Raw genomic sequence first — 11,252 nt, 5'->3', positions numbered from 1 at the left:
AGGAGCCATGAGTTGATGCTTAAATGCTTCTCTCTTTTGTCTCTTGGGCAGCCAATTCTCAGATCTGTTCTATACATTTCCTCATAAGACCAGAAAATCCTGAAACTCATTTTAGACAGCTCTTCTTAAGATTCTAGTAGAATCAAGCACAATTGTCCATGGTGATATTCTCAAGAAAAGGCCCCTCTGCTGCCTTCGTCTCCTCTCCTGCCTCATTCTCTCTATTCTTCACTCCACTCCTGTTTCCTAGGATCATCTCTGCCCCCTCCACCCCGCACACATACCGAAACAATAAAGCCACTTGAATGCAATTCTTTACCCATATTTAGGTTCCACTTTTGTGCGGAACTTAGGCTAAGACAATACCGCATCATGAAATGTGCAATATTTATGTGCCGCAAGGTAATAGATGGCGTTTGTGCAAGGCTAGTATTGCTAATTAACATATTTTTCCCCTCTACCAGATCCCAAAATATTGGAATTCTGGATCCGATATCCTTAATCCTTTTCTCGTTTCTATCTACAATCTTAGACCATTACCCATCACCTCTATTTTGATGACTCCTCTAATTGTATTTTCAGTTCTGACCTCTTCCTTGAATACCAGCATTATTTATTCAATTGCCTACACATCACCTTTATTTGGATATCTAACAGTCATCTTTTCCATCATCTGTATAAAATAAAACTCTTACTTACTTCCCAGTAGTGCCCTGTAAAAACCCTCTTATGCCTCTAATCTTTCTTATGGCACCACCACCTTCTACCGATAGTTCAATCAAAGTAAATAAAGAAATCCGCGTGTTCTTGGTTGAGCCCTTCTATACATTTCCCAGCAAGTTCTGTCCATTCTATGGCCATCTCCAGATCAGACCTCAAGTTCATCCACTTATTTCCACCTGCACTGCCATCACCCTTGTCTTAAGAAAATGATCTTTTTTCAGGATCACCAACAAAAGCCTTCTAACATCAGTCTCTATATTGCATTAAAAATGGTTTAAACAAACACATATGTACTACTTGTCTATTTAAAACATCCCAGTGACTTTTTAGGGGACCTAGAACCATCCCATACTCCCAAGGCCCTGTATGACCTGTACATGTCAGATATAATTTCTCCCTTGTTCCCTTAGGCTCTAGCTGTTGTAACACATTTTTATTCTTCCAAGAGCCTAGGCTCTATCTGTCTTTAGGGTCTTCCATTTTCAGAACCTTCGGCCTAAATACTTGTTTTTTCTGCTTTTCATATGGCATACAAGATTCCTCCTAAGGAGGAGTATGAGATTCCACATTCCTCCAGGAGTATGGCCCTGGTGCAAATATCTCCTACTCTGCAGTCATTCATATAGTGAGCACCTGTCTAGAATAGTGCTTCCACGCTGGTTACTCTAGTGCTTCTTGTTTATTTCCCTCAGAAATCTTTTCATAAATATATATTGTGTCTTCAGCCATTTGTATTTCCTTTTTATCCCCTCAATTAGAAGGCAAGCCTGCGAGGGTAGGAGTCTCAAAAGGATTGGCACATTTGTGGAATATGTTAATTACTAGGCTAATTATTTTAAAAAATTCCTCTGGATGAGTACATGTGGGAATTTCATCTTAGCTACACTGAGGCAAAGAGCCTGATTAACATTGTCAAATATTTCCTCTGTTAATAACCCGTAAATCTCTGCATCTTGGGAACCCTAATGGGGTCAAGAGATGAGAATCAACAATAATATTTTTTGTAAATATGTGAAAACATCCTTATTTCTTATTTTCAATGGTAGTATTATTTATTAAGTAGGAAGCAAAACTAATGATTCATTTCTTAGCAATCACATTTATTGTGATTACTTGCATTTTCAACAGTCTTATCTAAATAGGATAATTATGTCTGAGAAACATGAGGTTTGTATAGGAAAGAAAGACTTCATATTCATCCAGTCTAGGATGCTTCTTTTCTTATAAATACTACTTGGCTAACTTCTACTATAACTCTGCTACACAGAGAACAAAATTCTTAGTAATTCCTAACTCCCCTTCTTCTCATTACAAATAAATCCATTCTTTCAATTCCCTTCACACACATACGCATCAAAAACTTCAATGCCTTTTAGTCCCAGCTACCTCTTTATTCTAGTTTCAATTTTCATGCCTGTTACATCAGGGTGTGGTCCCCAGCTTTCTGAGTCAGCAAAGGCTGGGTCTCTTCGCTGTGCACTGGGGGCCAAGGGCCCTGTGTTCACTTTGGTGGCCTTATTCTAAAACTTGGTAATGAACACCACAGGTGGCAAAACAACACTAATGCCTAGGCAGTAAACTTTGTTTTCTTTTTTATCTTTATGGTAAAAATAGAGGTGAAACAAGTCCAGTCCTGAGTTGGTAAAGTAATAATACCAATGACTTTTTATTATTTCTGAAAATATTTAGACATATTCCTTTCTGTATATCAAAGCTGACACTGCACTCTTAGGCAATTTGCTTTTTAAAGCAATCTTATATTACAGCATCTTGCAACTTTTTATAATTCAGGGTTTTCACACACTGGGTTTTCCTGAGGAGATGCGCATGGCTATTACTTGTGATTTAGGTTCTTTTAAAAAAAGATTTTATTTATTTATCTTTAGAGGGGAAGGGAAGGAGAAAGGGAGAGAAACATCAATGTATGGTTGCCTCTCATGTGTCCCCTGCTGGGAACTGGCCTGCAACCCAGGCATGTGCCCTGACTGGGGATCAAACCAAGATCCTCTGGTTCGCAGGCCCATGCTGAATCCACCTAGCTACACCAGCCAGGGCGTGATTTAGGTTCTTGGTGTATAATAATTATCATAGGTTTTTTAACTTAAAAAAAAACTGGTCTATAATATACACATTTGTTAATTATATCTCAGTTTGCTAAAACGATTTTATGTCTTGCACCTGATTTTCCTTGTTACACTTTGAGCATCAGAATGACTTTGAGATTTTACAATACAGAGACGTTCTGTAGTCTAACCTCAGGGTAAACTCATCATCCTCTTCATAACTACTTGATACACATGAGAAATACCTGCTCAGGGATCACTCTCATTAATGGATCTTGTCTTTTTATTTTTAATTTTTTTCAATTACAGTTTATATTCATTATTATTTTGTACCAGTTTCTGGTACACAGCTTAGTGTAGTGGTCAGACAACCATATACCCCACAAAGTGCTCCCCATTATTCCAATTTCCCACCTGGCACCATGGGTAGTCACCACAGTATCATTGACTCTATTCCCTGTGCTGCACTTTATCCCTATGACCGTTTGGTAACTACCATTTTGTACTTCATCCCTTCACCTCTTTCACCTAGACCACAAACCTCCTTCCCTCTGGCAACTGTAGTCTCTTCTCTGGATCTGTGAGTCTGTTTCAGTTTTGTTTGTTTATTCTGATCTTTAGACTCCACATATAAATGAAGTCATATGGTATTTGCTTTCCTCTGACTTATTTCACTTAGCTTAATACTCTCCAGGTAATGCATCTTGCCTTGACTGACTTGAAAAGAACCGAGAAAATGATTTGACATATTTGGTCGGTCGGTTGACTGCCCTGAGTAATGCCACCCTCTTCACCTCCTGCTTCCTGGGCCCCTTGCTTAGTGATCCAAAGCTCTTACCGTCAGTGCAGAGCAGTCCAGACCTCCTGTACGGGCAGAGGCAGACAAAGTCTGGGCCTGACTTCGGAACGCAGGTGGCACCGTTTCTACATGGGTCGTTTTCACAAGCTGCAAACTGGCACAGCTTGCCCGAGTACAGCCTTGGACACTCACAAAACCAGTTTTCACCGTCACTGAGAAGACAAAAGGAATTCTTAATCCAATCAGAAAATAATTGTTCTATTACACACATATCCACACATGCATACACATGTATATAAAACACAATTAAATCTTGTCTAAGAAGTGGAATTTTTCTTTTTTTAAGTATAAGTTTTTCTTCGCCCTTTCTCTTTCTGTGTTATTTAACTTTTAACTATTTGTGGCTGTGCACTTTGCCTTAAAAGCAGACTAACAGCTTTATAGATCATCCGAAGCCGTGAATTCTATTTTAAGCCCTCTGTTTATTTTTGATTCATCTCATCCTCTACTTCACACTAGGTGCCTTGTGGGGGCTTCATTAAATACGTGTGGCATTGCCTCAGTAAAGTGCTTCAGATAGCTATTAGAAAAAAACTGTCTTTGGCTTAAAACTCAGAGAATTTCAAGCCTGGTGATGAGTTTTCTCCATTGAGGACACTGTCCTCCAAAAGTGCCCCTGTGGTACTTGAAAAGAAAATCACAGTGGGGACTGAAATGACTCTGCAACTCTCTGGCTTAAAATATGGTTTGGAGGCGCCAGTGTGAGTGCCTGTGCAGCTGCGCTCAGGAAAGATGCTTCCTCCTCACCCGCTGGGGCTGTTCTCCACAGGGGAAAGTGGCTTGAATCTGTTGTTCTGCCTTCCTGCATCCATTCCCCCTTTTTAAAGTAGCTGTAGCCTCAGTTTCCCTTGTAGACTCACCCCTCCATTACTCCCAGCCCACACTTACAGGAGGGGCAGATTCCGACTCTTGGTGTCCAGCACAGTGATGAGTGCAGGCCAAGCCAAGGCAATTGGCTGTTTTTTTTTTTTTAACTGGGGTTGCTAAACTGGTAGCTGCTGGTGGCATCTGCTTACCCAGAGATGAAAACCTGGCTGAGAGTAAAAAATCTTATACAAAGCCACACAAATATGAGACCAGGGGAGATAGATTGCTAATGCTGTTATTTAGGCCCCTGATCCAGCTATCACTCTGCAGTTATACGAGCCAATTTAGTTTACCCCCCTTTTTTTGTTTTTGAGTGAGTGTGAGTTGGGATTTTGTCACTTGTTGTTAAATGAATTATATTTAGTATTAATGTCCCTTTCTTCCAATTTTTTTCTTCTCATTATCCTAAGTCCACACAACCTTGCCATATGTGGATCTTCAGGGTTTTATTTTTTCCTGCCTACATCTTATCTTGTAAATATGACTGTCAGCTCTTAAAGGTGCCAGGACCATCCTGAGAATTAGCAAGCTAGTATATTTTATCTTTATGACTCAGGGTCTCAATCTAGTTGTAGGTCTCATCCACACATCTCTTGTATGGGATTCTTCTCTTGTCTTTCTCATCATTCCTGTCTTTTGATGCCTTATGTACATATTTTAATCCCTTAGCCCAAAATGAATTTGCTCTCAGGAAAGTCTCAGATTCTTTCATACTAATGAATACCTGACTTCAAAATCTGAAGAGGTTTCCTTTTCCAAAAAGGTCTATACTTTTACATTAACTTTCTATGTTGATGCAGTGAAGCACTCTGGAGAACCTTTGGGTATCAGATAGCAGGTTAAGCCAGCTTTGGAGGAGTGGGAGGCTTTGGCAGCCTCAGATTTTGCTGACACATAGGGAGATTCCATAACTGAGTAGGAATTTCCTCATTTTATTGATGGCAATTTGCACAGGGCTTTGCACATAGTACACAGATGTAGAATCTTACAGGTTTTCAGAGTTGGGAATAAATAAAGGTCAATAGCACTAAGACAGTCATAAAGCACCCTGGACAAACTCTTCTGTTTCTGGGCTATAAAACAAAGCTGTGAGGACTGTCGAGCCAATGCTGTTCCTTTTTGTCTGAGAATTGTGGTAAAAGTATAACCAGACTACCTGGAAGGTACCTTCTGGTGTGACTTAAAGTGTTAGGAACGTCACGTTGTTTAGGGTCGTGGATAAAACTAATGTAACTTCACTTCCACTCACCTAACTTGGAGTCGTAAGCTCAGTATTAAACATCTGCGTTATGGGATAAAGTCTAAAAGTGCAACAGTCTTGAAAGCTGTATTCTGGAAGGACCAAATTATTCTTTTTATAGCAAAGGAGAATGCCACATGCATGAAAGTCAAATGGCTCTAAGTGTTGACTGACTGAAGTGCTTTAATCATATAGACCTAACCATATTTGAAATGCAGGAAAGATGCTTTTATGTTGAAAACCAAGGAAAACACTAATTTTAATCATGTCCTATTGATAAATCCGGCTTCATTTCCTTTTTGCTTTCATCAGGTGCTGGGAGACGTCGGTTGTAAAAAATCATGCGGATATGACTAACTGCATGCATCTGTGTGCGTCGGCAGGCGGCTGGGGCAGAGAAAAGTAGAAATTCTGTAGAAAACACTCCAAGAAAGGGGAAAATCACCTTATCTGGTCTACCAAGGGCGAGCGTCCAAAGCCCTCTGGGCCATCTTAGTATTCCGTAGTGTTCCATTAGAAGGAATCAGATTTAACCAATTGAGGTTTTGCCAGATGATGGTGTCTCTGCACACTTCATTTCAAATTTTACCTCCAAGTCCAAAAGATTTCCTGGAGTCTCAGATATTTTGCCAATAGTTTAAATAAAATCTGTTTGCCACCCACTATATAACACCTGGACCTAAAGTTTTCTCTTACTCAGATTTTACCAAAGATCCCATCACTAAATCCAAATTTCTTCAAAAGCTAGCAGGTCAGCTGTTTTTGTTGTCACTTAAGTTACTTTGGTGCCTGGCCACACTCTGAAGCAACTGGCTGTGCCAATCAAGAAAGTGGTGCCCTGAGGTTGAAGAGCCTCGTTTAAGTTCACTTTGGAAGCAGTGATTAACTGTTTCACCTTCCTTCACCCGGTTTCTTTCTTTTTAAAAAAGATTTTATTTATTTATTTTTAGAGAAGGGGAAGGAGGAAGAAGGAGAGGAAGAGAAACATCAATGCGCAGTTGCCTCTCACATGCCCAGGACTGGGGACTTGGTCCACAACCCAGGTATGTGCCCTGACTGGGAATCAAACTGGCCAACCTTTGGTTCACAGGCTGGCACTCAGCCCACTGAGCCACACTAGTCAGGGCTACCCAGTTTCCTTTAAATGTTGATACACTGCTGAGAATTTGATGGCTGCTCTTTAATCAGTTATGGGAGAATATAGTCACATGAAATAAATACCTTTTCACTTGAGAAAGTTTAACAGGCTAACCCTTCTTAGACCTGTGAACCATACAAAAAAACCATTTTGCAAATTTTTCTCTAGGTAAGTCAGGGCACTTTTCTGAATTAAAAGTAGGTATCGGAAAGACCCCAGATATTGGTGAAGTTTTAACTTGCACACCGGAGCACCATATTTATTGCCAGCGGCTGTCAATCAATATTAGCTGTGTACCCACATCACAGGCATAGCCATGTGCCATGGGAAAGAAGACTTATCTCTGCTTTTGGTAGGAGAGTCAACTAAGGTCTGTTTCCTGCACTAATGTCTGTAAGACACAACATGTGTAATGTGAATTTACATACATGTTTAGACAGTGGCGAGGACTTTAAGACCTTAAAACTGGTCTCTGGACTGGTGCCTGAGAGGATCTTCCCTGTGGCTTTTAAATGGAGGTGCTCCCCTGGGCTCCCCTGGCCCTCAGAGATTTTAATTCAGGTGATCCAGGGTCAGGCCCAAGGTTATGCATTTTAAAATTGTCATCAGTGATACGTTTGTATATTTTATTTTGAGCTTAAGCCAGCCCCCTTGAGACCAATTTTCTCACCAGAGTAAAAAGTTGATGGATATTAGTTACTATTGTGCCCTTAGAGGGTGCCGGGGCATTGTAATTTTGGGGGGGCTGCATTTTGCCTTTTGAGTACCATGTATCTGAAAACACAATACAAAGATTAGAGAGTTTTTATTTACTAGTGCCATTTATGGCCTATTGCAGTTACATTATACTTGACAGCAACATGAAATAGAAAAAAAATTCACTCATTTAAAGCTTAGTTAAAAACACACCACCTAAGTGTACGCCAACATCTGTACAATCTGGCACTGTAACTGCCACAGCATATTCGATTGCAAGTCACAGTAGGGTTAGCAGATCAAATGACTGTCATTAAATTTCTATGGGTATTAAAAATTATCTTTAGAAAATGTAACTGTTCCAAAAAATCAAAGATGTTATTGTGAAAAGGAGGCCCCCTATTTACATAACACAGCCAGGTGCCTCAAAACCTTCTAGATCTAAAAGGACTTCAGCATACATTAACTTAAAAAAATAAATAACTCTTCCTGAACTCATTGTGCCTAACGGATTATTAGCAGATTTTAAAGTTGGTCACCCACAGTGTCGAGAGGCAGCCTCACAGCAAGACAGTGAGCAGAACGAATCCTTAAGAATAATGTCTCTAGATATTTCTAAAAAATAAAATTACTATCGGCAGAAATAACCCATCTCTATGTATAGGCTGTTCTATATATAGAAACACAGCACAGGCATAAGAAGGGATGCAGATCAGATCTCCAGTAGCTGTGGTTCATGGGGACTCTCAGTTTGTCTTCATGAATTTCACATGCCTCTAAGAGTCTGCTGGCTACAAGGCAATACCTGCCTCCCCGCGAGCCTCCTTAAAATGTTGAATTCCTTTCGAATGCGTTGAATATTTCATTTTTTCTTTTTAAAAGTAGCCAATGTGAAAATAATAGAAAACAAAAGATGCAAAATGAAAAATTATCTTAAGGTGGCCTAGAAAGCGAACTTGAACAATATGGTCCATATAATAAACCTATGAACACAGAGCTTAGGGAGAATGTCCTGCTTCAGATGCTTTTTTCCTTTACAAAAAGATTTTGCTAAGGCAGACATGAAGAAGATGAAAAAGAGTAAGAGCAATAATAGCAATCATAGAATCACATGTAAAGAAATAATATATAAAACAGAAATAACTCACAAACAATATAAAATTTTTTTTTCTTGTTTTAGGATCTGTCCAATTTAATTTCATGGGTATTTTATAAGAAAAATTTGGTTTACATTATAATCTCTCTCTCCGCTTAAAACCATAGTTCATTTTACCAGAAAAAAAGAATCCCTTTCTTGGTAAAGAAAGATGATCAGAAGTTTTCTTCCCAGCATGGGAGGTCTTTAACATTTTTTTTTTTTGCTTAGTGAGCCACCAGTTTTTATGGAGTTAAATCTTTGCTCCCAATGAAGGAATCTCAAAAAACATCAAACCCAAAAGAGGGAGGTAACATGATAAAAGTGGCCATAATCTAAATAAGTTAAATGAGGGATGCATGAGCACAGTACTTGGCATCGATCAGCTGCTCATTATGTGTTAGGGGAAGGAGGTTAGCATAGGTGAAACATACAATTAGAGAAGTCTGTATCCGTTAATTGTGGGACAAGAGCAGAATGGAATCTGGGATAGCTGGAAGTGGGCTGGGAAAGAAGGAGGAAGTGGAGGGTGTTGATGGGTGGGAAAATATAATGATGAATGAATAATTGTTGAATAAATGTATCATTTCAATGTCTACACTACCTCCCTCCAATTAAAAAATATCTCAGGGCTTTAAGATTAGATTTTGTGCCTAAACAACAATTTCATAATAGACTTTCTTACTCTGTGTTCATTGCAAAATCAGCCAGTCTCCAGTCTCCTGCACTGTAAGAGCAATTTGGGAAGAATCTAATTTAACAGAATCGGTAAATGCAGTGCTTATAAAGCTTTGGAGTTCTCAGATAATGTGCCTATTTGGGCTGGAAGAGCTGGTATAAGCTTTTAAAATGCTATTTTAACTCCTACTAAAAAGAAACAAAAAATTCTCTTAAAATATTTAAGCCAACAAAGTGCTGGTTCACCCATTCCCTTGACCTCACTAATGTTCACATACATACAATTTCTACTCAGCCATTTCCACGGTATAATGAGCAGCTGATCGATTCAACTGTTGTCAGGAACCTGGAAGCACACAGCACACAATACTGGTGGTTGTTCTTCATTGATATCAAGGACTGTTCACAAAGTTGGTGTGGGGAAATTTATCCCTCACAAACATAAGGAATAGTAAATAACAACTCTTTAGAAAGATACACACTTATGAATGAAGAAACAAGAAATTAAGTGAATGTATGATTTATAATGCTAGTTGGTGTTGAGGGAAAGGCAAGTGAAGGAAAATAAACTTTCACTCAAATACCTAAAGAATTCAAAGTGCCGGTCCACTACTTACGGTATCAATGAAACAAGAAAGGTTACACTGAAGTATTTCTCCATCATGATTTTGTTATCACTGCATGGTAAGATATCCATGCATGTGGGGTCACAGCAGAGAAAGTTCTTTTTAAGCTAAAATAAATGCATACTCTTATTTTAAGATCTTTCAAATATTATATTTTGTTCTGTATATAAGTTTATTGGGGTGACATTGATTAATAAGATGATATGTTTCAAGTGTACAATTCTATAATATATCATCTGTATATTATTTTGTGTGCTCACCGTCCAAGGTCCAGTCTCCTTCCATTACTATATATTTGACCCCATTTACCCTCTTCCACCTCCCATTCTTCTTTTATTATTTTTATTTTTAAAAAGATTTTATTTATTTACTTTTAGAAAGAGGGAAGGAGACAGACAGGGAGAGAAACATTGTGTGAGAGAGAAACAGTTGCTCCTCACGTGCCCTCAGCTGGGGAGCTGCCATGCAGCCCAGGCATGGGTCCTGCCTGGGAACTGGACCTGTAACCTTTTGGTTCCCAGGCCGGCGCTCAGTCCACTGAGGCACACCAGCCAGGGCCCACTCTTCTTTTAAAAACACTATTATGTACATGAAATAACTGTTCCTCCTGAGGACTGTTTGGTTAGCTTCTTGTGAACATAAAAGCTATGACCATGAGGGAGAACTAACTGAACAGAAAGCATCCCAGCTCATTTCATACAACTGTTGACAATGACAATGATTATGGCAATGATGCTAATTCATCACAGAATGAAATATCTGGGATGAGTGCTAAGCTGGATAGGATGTCAGGGCAGCAGGAATGAACAGAAACTATCTAAAGCAAACTGGTGGTATGTATGGTTGCTCTCTGTTTGGGGTAATAATATTTTCCTCTGAGCCTGTTATATGTAAGGGTTAGTTTAATAATTCTGAAGTATAAGGGCTGTAATTTTATTTTAACTGCTATATTAACTGTCAACTCATTCTATGAGGGTTCAAATTTACATATACTTAGGGTATGGTCTAGAGTAATATTTTGTATTAGGCTGATAAAACTAGATACAAAGCTCAGAGAACAGAAAACAACTTTCCTGAAAGAAGAACTGCTGATAACACATCACTGCTTTGTTACCTTTGATGAAAGTATTCTGCTTCTTTTCTTTCTTTTTTTCTTTAATCTTGAAAGGAATCATTTGAGTTTTGAATACAAGAGGTTGAAAGTGGCTTCTGGCTTTTTCAATTAAA

Source organism: Artibeus jamaicensis, unplaced genomic scaffold (genome assembly GCF_021234435.1).
Source record: "Artibeus jamaicensis isolate MK-2021 breed Jamaican fruit bat unplaced genomic scaffold, CSHL_Jam_final contig_388, whole genome shotgun sequence".
Taxonomy (NCBI): Eukaryota; Metazoa; Chordata; class Mammalia; order Chiroptera; family Phyllostomidae; genus Artibeus; species Artibeus jamaicensis.
The sequence above is the reverse complement of the archived record's forward strand: the minus strand, read 5'-3'. Positions refer to the sequence as shown.